The following is an 11,054-nucleotide window of genomic DNA, read 5'->3' on the forward strand; positions in this document are numbered from 1 at the left end:
GCATGTGAGAATTTCCTTCCCAGTTGGCATGAAAAGGCTATAAATCTGTGGAGACAGAAGCCCTTCCCCCTACCCCATTCTGATAAAATTAATGGGTGTTCAGTTAAGCCAAAACAAAGAGTGGTTTCCCTCAGGCAAAGTTGTCTTAAAGAAAAAAAGAGTCACTTTAGCATACAGATAGAAAATCTTGTATAAATCCGTGTTTAATAATGCAGTAAGTGTCCAGGGAAAAGAATTGTATCTCCTGCTCTGCTTTGGGCTTTCAATTTCCTGGGAGTAAAGGTTGGAAAATAAACAAGGGCTAATGCTAATGGAGATTAAGGGTGACCTTGGCCTGTGTGGTCATTTGCATGACCCAGTACAGATTGAGTTGTTGGATAATGGAGACTTTCAGACTCTTACCTCTGTCAGACAGGGAGAGCTGTGTCACTCTGCAGTTTTTCTCTCTCCTCACTTCCTACCTCCATGTTGTAGAGATGTTTTAAAGCATAGTGGCAGAGAACTAGTAACAAAGTCATTAGTTCTTCAGTTCTCTTCTAAAGTCCCTTTGGACAAAGTGGTGGCAATAATCTGGAAGAGCAACTATATGCAAAACGCTTCCTATTCACCGTATCCGGTTCTGTATTCCTCAGAGTCTTGCAAGAAAACAGAAGTTACAGATCTGCATGGTCAGAAACAAGCTGAGGTTCATATCCCTCAGAGCAAACAAAGAAAAGCAATTGAAGAATAGTTAAATTTGGGTCCCTGCTTGGCCAAGTAGTCAGTGATGGCTGTCTTGAGCTTTGGTAGCAATGAGAAGCCTGCAAAATACAACGCACACTGGTAGCTGGGATGCAAAATACCTGCAGGCTCATCTGGATGTCCAAGTGATAGAAGTTGTGAAGCATTTTTCGTGGTGTGGGTTTGTGTTTAATAAAACAAGGGGATTTTTTTTCTTTAGGACTTTGTGGCAATTTTGTTTGTTCTTGGAATATTTAAGCCTGAGTGGATGTTCTGATGGAAAGGGGCTTTATTTACTTATTTTGGATATGTGAAGCAATGCCTTCCAGGGCTTCAGATACTGCTCAATAATTTACAGCAATGTAGAGCTACAAACAATTTCATAATAGCACTAAAGGCAGCTTTAGGGCAGGTGAGAGCGCGGTTTGTGAGGAGGTAACTGCACCCAGAGGACCAGAGGCACAGCTGCATTTTATGCTTAATGCCCTGGGGATGTGATTATCTCTCGATAATAGAACTCCCCACATGACTTTCTGCCTGGCAAGGGCTGGGGAGGTGATGGAAACGGCTCCTCAGTGAGCAGGTTTCCCTGCAGAGGATCCCTTTGAGAGTGTTTGGGAATTTGAAGCAGCTTTTTGTTGTATGGAGAGCTGGACAAGAGAGGTCAGGGTCCTGGAAAGCCTGGTGTGTGTGAACCTGCTGCCTCTGCTCAAAGGCTGCTGTGTGGGAGGGAGGACAATGCCATGGGGGCTGCCCAGTTCTCTTGCCTTCTCTCCCTCCAGCCTTTTGCCTTTACTCCTGCTTGCAACAGGAGAAGCCAGGCTATCGTGCCTGGAGCAAGACAACTCCGTTTTGCTTATATGGTTGCCCTCAAGCCATCTCGATTCAAAAATCCTCTCCAGGCAGAGTGCATGTGATGATTTTCCTCTCTTTTTCTCTCTCTTTAGATTTGCTCTGCAGCTGTTCTCCTAAACACAGCTCACTGCTGGAAGTAGCTGCTGAGAGCAATGTGATATGGCAGGGGTTTCATTTTTGCTGCCATAACCTTCTGTACCCTGCTATTGATGGAGTTTTGATGTGTTTGACTGGAAGTAAGTATGGGATTCTTCACCTTCAGGCACCAGTCCTGCTGGATCCCAAATGTGCTAATGCTCATTTACAGCAACATCAATTGGCGCTTTGCAACTGAGCTTTGATCCTGCAGCAAGGGTTTATCTGCTAAATGACTGCAAGGGTGTTGGTGTCCCTAAGGGCTCGGCTCAGCATATGTATGCACAGGGAAAGGGCAGATATCTCAAAGTGTTTTTCAGCATTTTCTTGGATGGGTTAAGAAGGGAGACAGTATTACATACTGCTTTTGGAAGGAGAGAAAACCCTTAAGCCTGCACTCTGTAACCCACGGTTTCCAAAGCCTGTTGCACATTCCCTTTTTAGACAGTTCTCTCGATCCTGGGAGAGGAAGTGAGGGGTAAGGTCATCTGCCTAATTCTTCCTTTTTGTCATTCTCTTGCAATGAGTTTTTGCTGTAGCCTGCAGACAGAGGGAAGAGCTGGGTGGGTGGTGATGAAACAATCATCACTTAAAACTATTTGCTGATAATGAGTCACTCTTCATGGAGTCCCAATCTGTTCTCCCTTCTGTCAAATACTGAGAGTGCAGCAAATCTGCTTGCTTTGCTGCAGATTATTTCTTTTTCCCTGAAGGATGGATTCTAGCAGGAGGATTTGGTGCGAAAAAGGAAAGAATGAGATGTGTGTTTGTGAGGGAATATTAATCAAGAGGCTCTGCTCTTGTGCCAGACCTGAGTGTGAACCTCCTGCTAGCTCAGATGAGGAGCCGTGAGGGTTGCTTGTAGGCTGCATGCTCTGGAGCTGGCATGGGTCTCACCAGATCCTCATGGCCATTATTCTGCAGCTGAAAGTGGTGTCCAATGCAAAACCTTTTAGGTCAGGTGAGACACAGGGCTTTCCCTGGCCGATGGGATGGTATTTAAAAGAACATGTGTAGAAAATCTTGAAGACAAATCTTGCAATGTCCCAACATAAAGTAAAATAGGGCCTGCATGATCCCAACAGGAAGCTAGGTTTTTCCTTCTCTTGCAGTTCCAATCACGATTTATAGTCTGTATCTTGATAAATGCCAGCCGGTGTGTTAAGTGTGGTCTGGCTTGTGTTGTAGTAGAATGGCTATGATGTCTTCCCTGATATGGTTCCTGCAGTAATAGACCAGTCCTGTAGATTTCAATGGAAACTCAATTTTCTTGTAACAAGGTTTAATGGGAAGTTTATCGGAGTATTGATAATGGAGAATGCAAGAGATGCCATGTTCCAGAGTTAATATACTGTAAGACATGAAGGTATACATCACATGTGCATCACTGTCAAATTCAATTAAGATTTTAATTATAAATAAAAAGAAGTGGCCTTTCAAGTACAGGAAAGAATGTGCAAGGGAAGGGCCGAAAATAGGTGCAGGGTCAGACTGGACTGAAGAGGGCTGAAATTAAGAGGAGAATTGAGATATTGGCATTTCTTTCCAAGTACTGCATGGACCTCTGAAACTCAGGCGTTAAGTTCTGTTCAGTAACCTCTACAGTTGAGCTGGGGGCTGGTGGTGAAGTGGACCCATGTCACATGGTGAAATCATCTCTAGGAGGTCCGGGGCGTTCTCAATGTGTGTATGCATTATTGCTAATGCCTGTGATAGATACGCAGTTTTCCATCTACGCTGTCACAAATCCAGTGAAACCTTCCACCAGTGTATTACTGTCTTTCAGTTTATCCTGATTGTACTCAACCCACTTCAAACACAATAATCCTTCTTGCAGATCAGATACACAGTAATCCTCCTTTACAAGTGAGAGCACAATGGGCCTCTGCCATCAGACATGATGTAATCCTGCTGCATCTGATAGAGAGAATTTCTTTCTTTCGTCATGTGAAACACTGTCCTCTGTCTTTTTGCACTAGACTGCAGCCTTTTTCTGTCGGATGACTTTCACATCCATGCACTGTAGATCTTCTCTAGGCTCAAAGCAATAAACTGCATTATTTTCTTACCATGCTCTACTACAGCGTATGTCCCTAGGAATGGTAGCAATGGGTGAAATGGGAATCTCTACATTGCATGTGACATGCTCTTTCGAGCAGGGACTCTTTCTGCCTTCTGCTTGTGCAGGAGTTAATGCCGTTGGAGATAATAAACCTTGGGTGTTACTGGAATATAAAGAATAGCTGACTGCAGTCTCGCTTGCCATTCTCTACACTGCACAGGCATTTTAAAGTTTGTGAAGCCTGTCTTGGAGCTGTGCTCAAAGCAGGTGCTGTATTCTTACAGTAGACACAGTGCAAACGGTTGGCTGTGTGGCATTAAGCATCTGCCAGCTCTTCCAGCTGCACCCTCTTCTCCTCCTCCTGGTGGTTCAGGTGTGTTGGCCCTGTCTTGCGCAGACTGTTGTTTTATAATCCTTCTGCTGGGGATGATACAGGGGAGTTGTCTTTGTATGCATGTTCTCTGTAACCTTTCTCTAATCCTTTTTGTAGGCCCTGAGCATTGCAAATCCTCTTCTCTTTAAGTACAGCCTCTGCTAGTTTCTTGACTGAGGAAGAGAGTGGAGGGAGATGCTGTCATGTGGAAGGGAAGCATGTATTCTATCGCTCTCTTAATCCTCCAGTCTGTTAGAAAGCAGCTACACATCCTGCTTGATTGAATACCTGCCTTGTAATTCAATCTAGGGGTTCTGCTGCCGTTCATAAATAGATTACATTGCTCTGCTGTGGTGTGCTGGAGGCAGGCAGCTTGATTGAGCCGTGGGTTTGTGTATTCCACCAGGCAATATACAATAGGGATTTTTCCCTCTGCTGTAGGAAGTGGAGTAACCAAACAAGATGCTGAGTTGCGGTGTTAGAGGGCAGGGATTGCAAACCTGGGCTTTAGGGCATGCATACCCAAATACTCCCTTTATGTGGCTCTGAGCCACATAATGCGTCCCAGGTCAGTCAAGACTTGGGAGGGGGGTATGGAGGAATGCCCATGATAGCTGATGCCAGTGGTTACTCAGAGATCCTGCAGCTTCCTTGTATGAGTGGCTTAGTGTGGCTTTGCTGCTGCTATACGTGAGACGGCAGAACAGCTGGTGACCTGACAACTGCTGAGTCAGCACCTTGGGTGCTGCGTGATGTGTTTGCAAGCTGTGCAAGGTTCCTAGGGAGCTGCTGTCATAGAGGGATGTAGAGAAGTGATGGCATTTAGGGTGTGCTGTTCAAAGTCTAGATATTTAGATATTAATGATGAGATGGGTGCTGTCTTCATCTGCTTTTAATTTGTCCTGTTAATGAGATGTTTGGTGGCTTGTACTGACCTTTGCTTCTGCAGGAAGGACTATGTGGTGAAATGTGTCTCAGTTCCTAGGTCTTTATCATCCAGTGTATACAATACTGACTGGCCCCTTCTTGGTAGCATCAACACAAGCTCCACTTCAGATTGCGTGGTGCCAGTAAGCACTTAGAGAGACAAAACAATCAGTGGTTGCAAAGTGCACGTCTGTCTGTAGTCTGAGAATAAGAGAATGACATTCAGAGCTGATAAGAAATAATCAGATTTGCTTAAAACCCAAAGAAACTGTGTTTTGCTGGGATCAGAGCTATGAAACAGTGTTTGCCTGTGAGTTCCTCTTGCATTTTCAGGGTCTCCAGCTATTCTAGGCTTGTGGCATGGGGAGAACTGACCAGGGCAAGCTGGCTATGCAGCCTGTTGCATGGTTAAGGTGGATGATGCTCATTTCTTGGGGAGAAACTTGGTGGTTCCTTCTCAAGAAAAGTCTTCTAAGGCACCTTTTCCAGCAGCGTGGATGGATCTTGCTGCAGTGTTGTTTTTTCTGCTCTTTTTATGTTCATTAAATGCTATATATTCACATGGAGGCTCTAAATAAATCACTGCTGCAGACACACCTCTTAAAACTTGTCAGCTGTGGGGTTTTTCCCCCAGTACCTTTGCCTTTTAGGACCATAAATGGCTTCCTAAAGCAGGGGAAAGCCATTATTAATTACACTGCCTAATGAACTCATTTGGCTTTCTGCCCAGCTTCCAAACCCAGCAGTAACACCAGGCTGGATACTGTTGTCTCACTGTAATTATGTTTATATGGAAAGTTAATTTTTGTTTTCATAAATTGATTTGAGGCTTCTGGAAGCTATTTGGAGATAATTAACTTTGCCCACACAGACCTATATAAGGGCATTTGTTTACAAGGCAGTGCTCATTGCTGGAGCATGGAGGTACGTTCCTGGGTTCATCTGGAAATATTCAGTTAGCAGCTCGGGGCAGCTGTTTCCAGGCTTGATTCCCTCTTTTTGGATAGCAATAGCAAGCAGGCAGCATAGTCATGGGATTGTTCAGTCTCGTAACAGCCCTCAGGGTGGACCTGCAGGTCCCTGCTGCAGTCCAAATGAGCTGCAATCCAAATAATTCAAGCACTGCAAAAGTTAGTGCTAAAATCACAGACGCCCTTAATGTGAACAACAAACATGACAGTTCCAAATGGAAAAGGCCTGTAAGGAATGAGACCAGACCTCCACAAATAAGTCGTTGTGAAGTCAAAAGCAGTTCCCATATATCTTTTATAATGGTGGAGTGGAGAACAAGCAACAGAAGTGGAAGGTGATTTAATGGGACCTTCACCAGCAGGATGCAGGATGTGATATTGCAGAAGTGACTTATTTGTTCAGTCGTAGGTGTGTGTCTTTGGGTTCCTGGCCCCTGCAGTGAACCCTTCCTTCAAATCAATTAATTAATGAGCTAATTTATTATGCATGGGGATCCATTAGAGTAATAACCTCAGGATGCAGAGCCCTGCTCCTGGCACATGGCTACTGAAGGGAAACAAGAGGGAGAAAAATTGAGGTCTCTTTGGCAGCTCTAAGCCTGTTTGGAAGCTCTTGTCTGATCCCTTTAAAATGTAGGGGAATACATAAGACACTCCGGGTCATGTCTAATAAAGCAGTGGATGGCCTGGCTGAGTGAAGCAGTCTGCGTAGGTCAGTGCCCAGGGTGTTAAGTTTTAAAGCTACATTTCCAAAGTTCCTGTTTTGGTGCACCATGGGTTTTCTTCTTCAAACATAGAAAAAATTATTCCCTGAAAGCCTAAAAATGTGCTAATTCGTTACTGCATACTTCAAAACCATGGAAAAAACTACATCAGGCCTTCATGCTAGGTTAGCATAAGTGCGTCTTTACTTTTGCTGGGAAGTGGTGATGGGGAACTGGTTTGTGTCTGGAGTTCATAGTTTTGGGTCTACAGGCAATTGTGACTGTTCTGGGCTGGTACCAAAGGGTGGCTTTTCCCAGCCCTTGGAGCAGACCATTATCCATCCTGTAGCCAGACTGACAGCAAGCCCATAAATCCCAGTTTTGCCTTCTTAAGTCTTTGCGTTCCTGTCTCTTGAGCAAATCCCAAGGGTGTTTTTGAAGTTTTATCTAGTGCTTTGGCCAGGATCAGGAAATATTTACAGGCTGAAGGTCAGCATACTAGAACAACAGTCCTGGATGAGATCACAACAATAGGAACTTCCAGAAGATGCTTGTGGTGTTTCGTCTGCAAACCACGTTGCTGTAGAACAAGCAGCAAAGCGAAATGTTAAGGGAGAAGCTGTAGGTTTCTAAAGCTTGTTGATCATCATCTTCTCCCTCTCCCCCTGTCTCCTCTCTTATGCAGAAGCATGGCTGTAAGTTTTATTCCTAATTTGCTACTGCACTTTCTAGCAGAGAATATTTAAGTGACTTGGGGTCCAAGTACTTTTACATTTATGGCACTGAGAAAAAGGAAACTTACCTGTGGAGGAAACGTACCCTTTGCCTTTTGTTAATAGGGAAGATGTTCAGAGATGCTTGGGAAGGAAGAGTGAACTTTAGCTTTGTACTAGAAAGGTGGATAGAGAGGGGAATTGGTCCTGCACCAGCAAAGCATCACCTGGGTGACTTTTCTAGTTATTGGGACACCACCATTTGTAGTAACTAGAACACGGTGATCATTTTAAGCGTGTAAAATAGTCAGACACAGCCCATGTGAAGTATGCGCTGTATCTTCCAATCATTATGCGGCTGTATTAAAGACGTAACGGGAGGCCTGGATGAGTGTCAGATTTGGGGGTTGTGTGGGAGAATGAATTGCAGCCAGGTTTGAACTGAGGGGGTTAATGCCAATTTCCAGCAAAGCTTGCTGTTGGGAGAGCTTCTCTGTTTGCTTAGCCCTAAGCACTGAGGTGCTAATCCTCAGCTCTAAGTCAAATGCCCTGGTAGGGTCATGTACAAACTTGGACAGGAATTCAGCTGGAAATTTAAGCCGACAGCCCATGACTGCAGTGCTGGGTGAGCACAGTGTGCTGGCTGCCCTGGCTCTGCCAGCTCTCTGTTGGAATGGCTGTGTTCCAGCAGGCTCCTTACAGCCCCTGGGGAGGAGAAGGAGGCAGCAGTGATGGCTGCTGTGCAGTCAGACATACCCGTGGGTTGTTCCCAGAGCTCCGTGTTTGCAGGCTGAATTCCAGTCCATAACACAGGCACTCAAGTGTCTCCAGGTCTTCCATTTTTGGGTTCGTGCCCACAGTGAGGGTGCAGTAGGGGCTGAGCCACCCGCTTTGCCTCTAAGGTGCTTCTGCAAGGTAAAGTGAGGTAATTGCGGTGAGGACTTGATGTGGCCTGAGGCGTTGTCAGCCTGCTTATGGGGCATCTGGGCTGCAGTCAGTGGGTTAGTGCACTCAGCTCTTTTTGCTTCCAGAAGTGCTGGCAGTGATTGTCCTGTCCATCACCTCTGGATGGGCCACCTTGTGTCACGTCATTGGACATATGGCTTGATGGTGTTGCACGAGGTGCTGTAACTGATGGGGTATTTCCTCAGCCAGCCGTGTAAAATCCCACAGTGGATGTGATGATATATGTGGACCTGAGGTTATGTATCCCGTGTATAGCATTTGCTGATCAGGCAGCTTAACTGATACTGTTTCTTGCTTTGCTTGTTTGATATTTGAGCCAGACAAGTACTTAGGTACCTCCTTAACCCACATAAGCCCTTGTGTTGACCAGAACTATTTGTGTTTGATTAGCTGTATCTGGGTCTGAACTTCCACTGCTAGAAAGAAGTGTTACGATTTTGTTGATGGTTCTGACAAAGAAACCCATGTAATATTGACTGTCTAATCCTGCCCCTGTAAGCCAGCCCTTTTCTCCCTGTCCTGACATTAACCAGCACCTTGGGTGACATTGCAATTCAAGGCTATAAGTGATGAGAGCAGTTAAAGTGGAACTTCTTTTCGCTTCCCATTTCTCTGTCACTGGGTGGTGAAATGGGTTGAGTATATACGTGCAGTGAAGGCTTAAAGCAGTAATGTTAAAACAAAAATCCTGGAAGCAGGTGTTCCTCAGACATGGATGAAGAATTGTGAATTGGAAGGGCTGCTCCCTCTTCCTCAGTCTGCTGAGCTCTCCCAATGATAGGTGAAGGGTTTACCCTTCATCTCCCCAGTTATTTGCTTCTGTGTTTTATGGAGACTGTTTATTGTGCACTACAGGCTTCTCCGGAGCTGTGTTCCCATGCCAACCACCCTGCAGTATGGTGTGCACGCTCAGTGAAACAAAGCAACTTTAATCCTCAACCTTTGGATGTCTTCTGCCCATCGGGGCCAGGCCTCCAAAGAGGATCCCCGCTGCTTACAAAGTAGAGCTCCAGGTTCCAGTTAATTGGGCCCAGTCATTAAGGGAAATGCAGTTTATGTCTACTGGGACTGTGAATGCAGTTGGTTTTTAATAGCAAATATCTACAGTGTGCATTGGTTGTCCTGAGGTTAAAAAAAAATAGCAAACTTTCAGCAGAGAAGAAATACTTGTAATTACTTGCCTTTGGCAGAATGGCTGCCCTGCTCTTTAGAAGCTGTATTTATCTCCTGTAAGAACCAGCTCATTAGTTCTACTGCTCACACAGATAATCAACAGCATAATTAATAATTACTTATATGGCACCCATGGCAGAGGGCTTTGGATCACATAACAAAGCATCATTTCCTTATGATCACTCGGGCATTTCTGTGTCTTTTTATCTCTTTTTTCCTTCCTGTCCTGACTTTCTCTAGCATTTCAAGCCAGTTTCTAATGCTTGTCACAGGTGTTTGATTAACTCTGCACCGAGTGCTTTCCTCTTCTCTTTTAGAAACCTCTCTGAGGTCCCACTTGACCCACAGAGAATTTCAAGTGCCAGAACTCTGTCACCATGCAGAGTAACCTGGATTGGCACGAGCAGCCATAGCTCCTTTGGCTTCAGTTGCATCAATTAAACTGAATTTTGGACTGATCCCTGTCTGCACTTGAAATGTCAAAAAGCAGGATTTCTCTTGGTCAGGTGCTTCATCTGTTCTTCAGCATTTTCCCAGGCCAAAGCAGGACTGTGGAATACTATGTTTGGGCTATACCATGGATATCTGTCCTGGGGAGGACTTCTAAGCAGAGCTCAGACACTGTTCCTAGGGTGGGATTTTATCTAAGGCATGTCTTCAAATAAAGCTAATCTTCTAATAGGTTTCCCTGGGGTGCTTTGAGTCACATTAGGCAAGACCAGCTATACAATATCCTGACCTGCAGGGTGACCCACAGGGCAGCTTTCATTGTGTGTCGCTAATGTGGTGAATTCTTGCAGCTGCTGGCATCAAGGATGACATGCATCAGAAATCCTGCAGCCAGATCCCATAAAGCCGCTGGATACCTCTTTCTGTACAGTGCTGTCAGCCTGTGCTGTGTCCTCCTTCAGCACAGCGTCTTCCCATGTGTGACCTGAACATGACAGGCCAGCAGAGCAGTGGTGTGGGGCAACGTAAGTGAGCCTCATTCCTTACCCAGGGCAGAAAGAAGACAAAGGAAAGAGAGGTAAAGCTGCTCTGAGCTGAGCCTTTTTGGGACAGGCTGTCACTGAGAAAGATGAAAGGGCTCACTGGGAAATGGGAAGGAAGAGAACATGAAATCAGGTAGCACCCCAGCATCTGGGCATTTGCAAGGCACAGCTTCATGCCATAGAGATTAATTTCTGATGCAGCTGGTTTTGGAGAATAAGGTGTCAAAATGAATTTGGGAAAAATCTGAATATATGTTTTGGATGGCCAGTGAGGAGGGAAGAGTGTCTGATTAGAGATGTTCCTCCTATGTTCTAGCAAAGGTGTACTTGCGCAGAGGATCCTTGTACTGAAGGAGTAGAGGAAGAGGGTGCATCTGAATATCATTACAGAAGATAGAAGACTGTAAAGCAGGTTGCTATTGGTACATGATGCTGTGTGTCCTGCTGAGTCCATCTGCCTGCC

The sequence above is a fragment of the Lathamus discolor genome, chromosome 12 (genome assembly GCF_037157495.1).
Source record: "Lathamus discolor isolate bLatDis1 chromosome 12, bLatDis1.hap1, whole genome shotgun sequence".
Classification (NCBI taxonomy): Eukaryota; Metazoa; Chordata; class Aves; order Psittaciformes; family Psittacidae; genus Lathamus; species Lathamus discolor.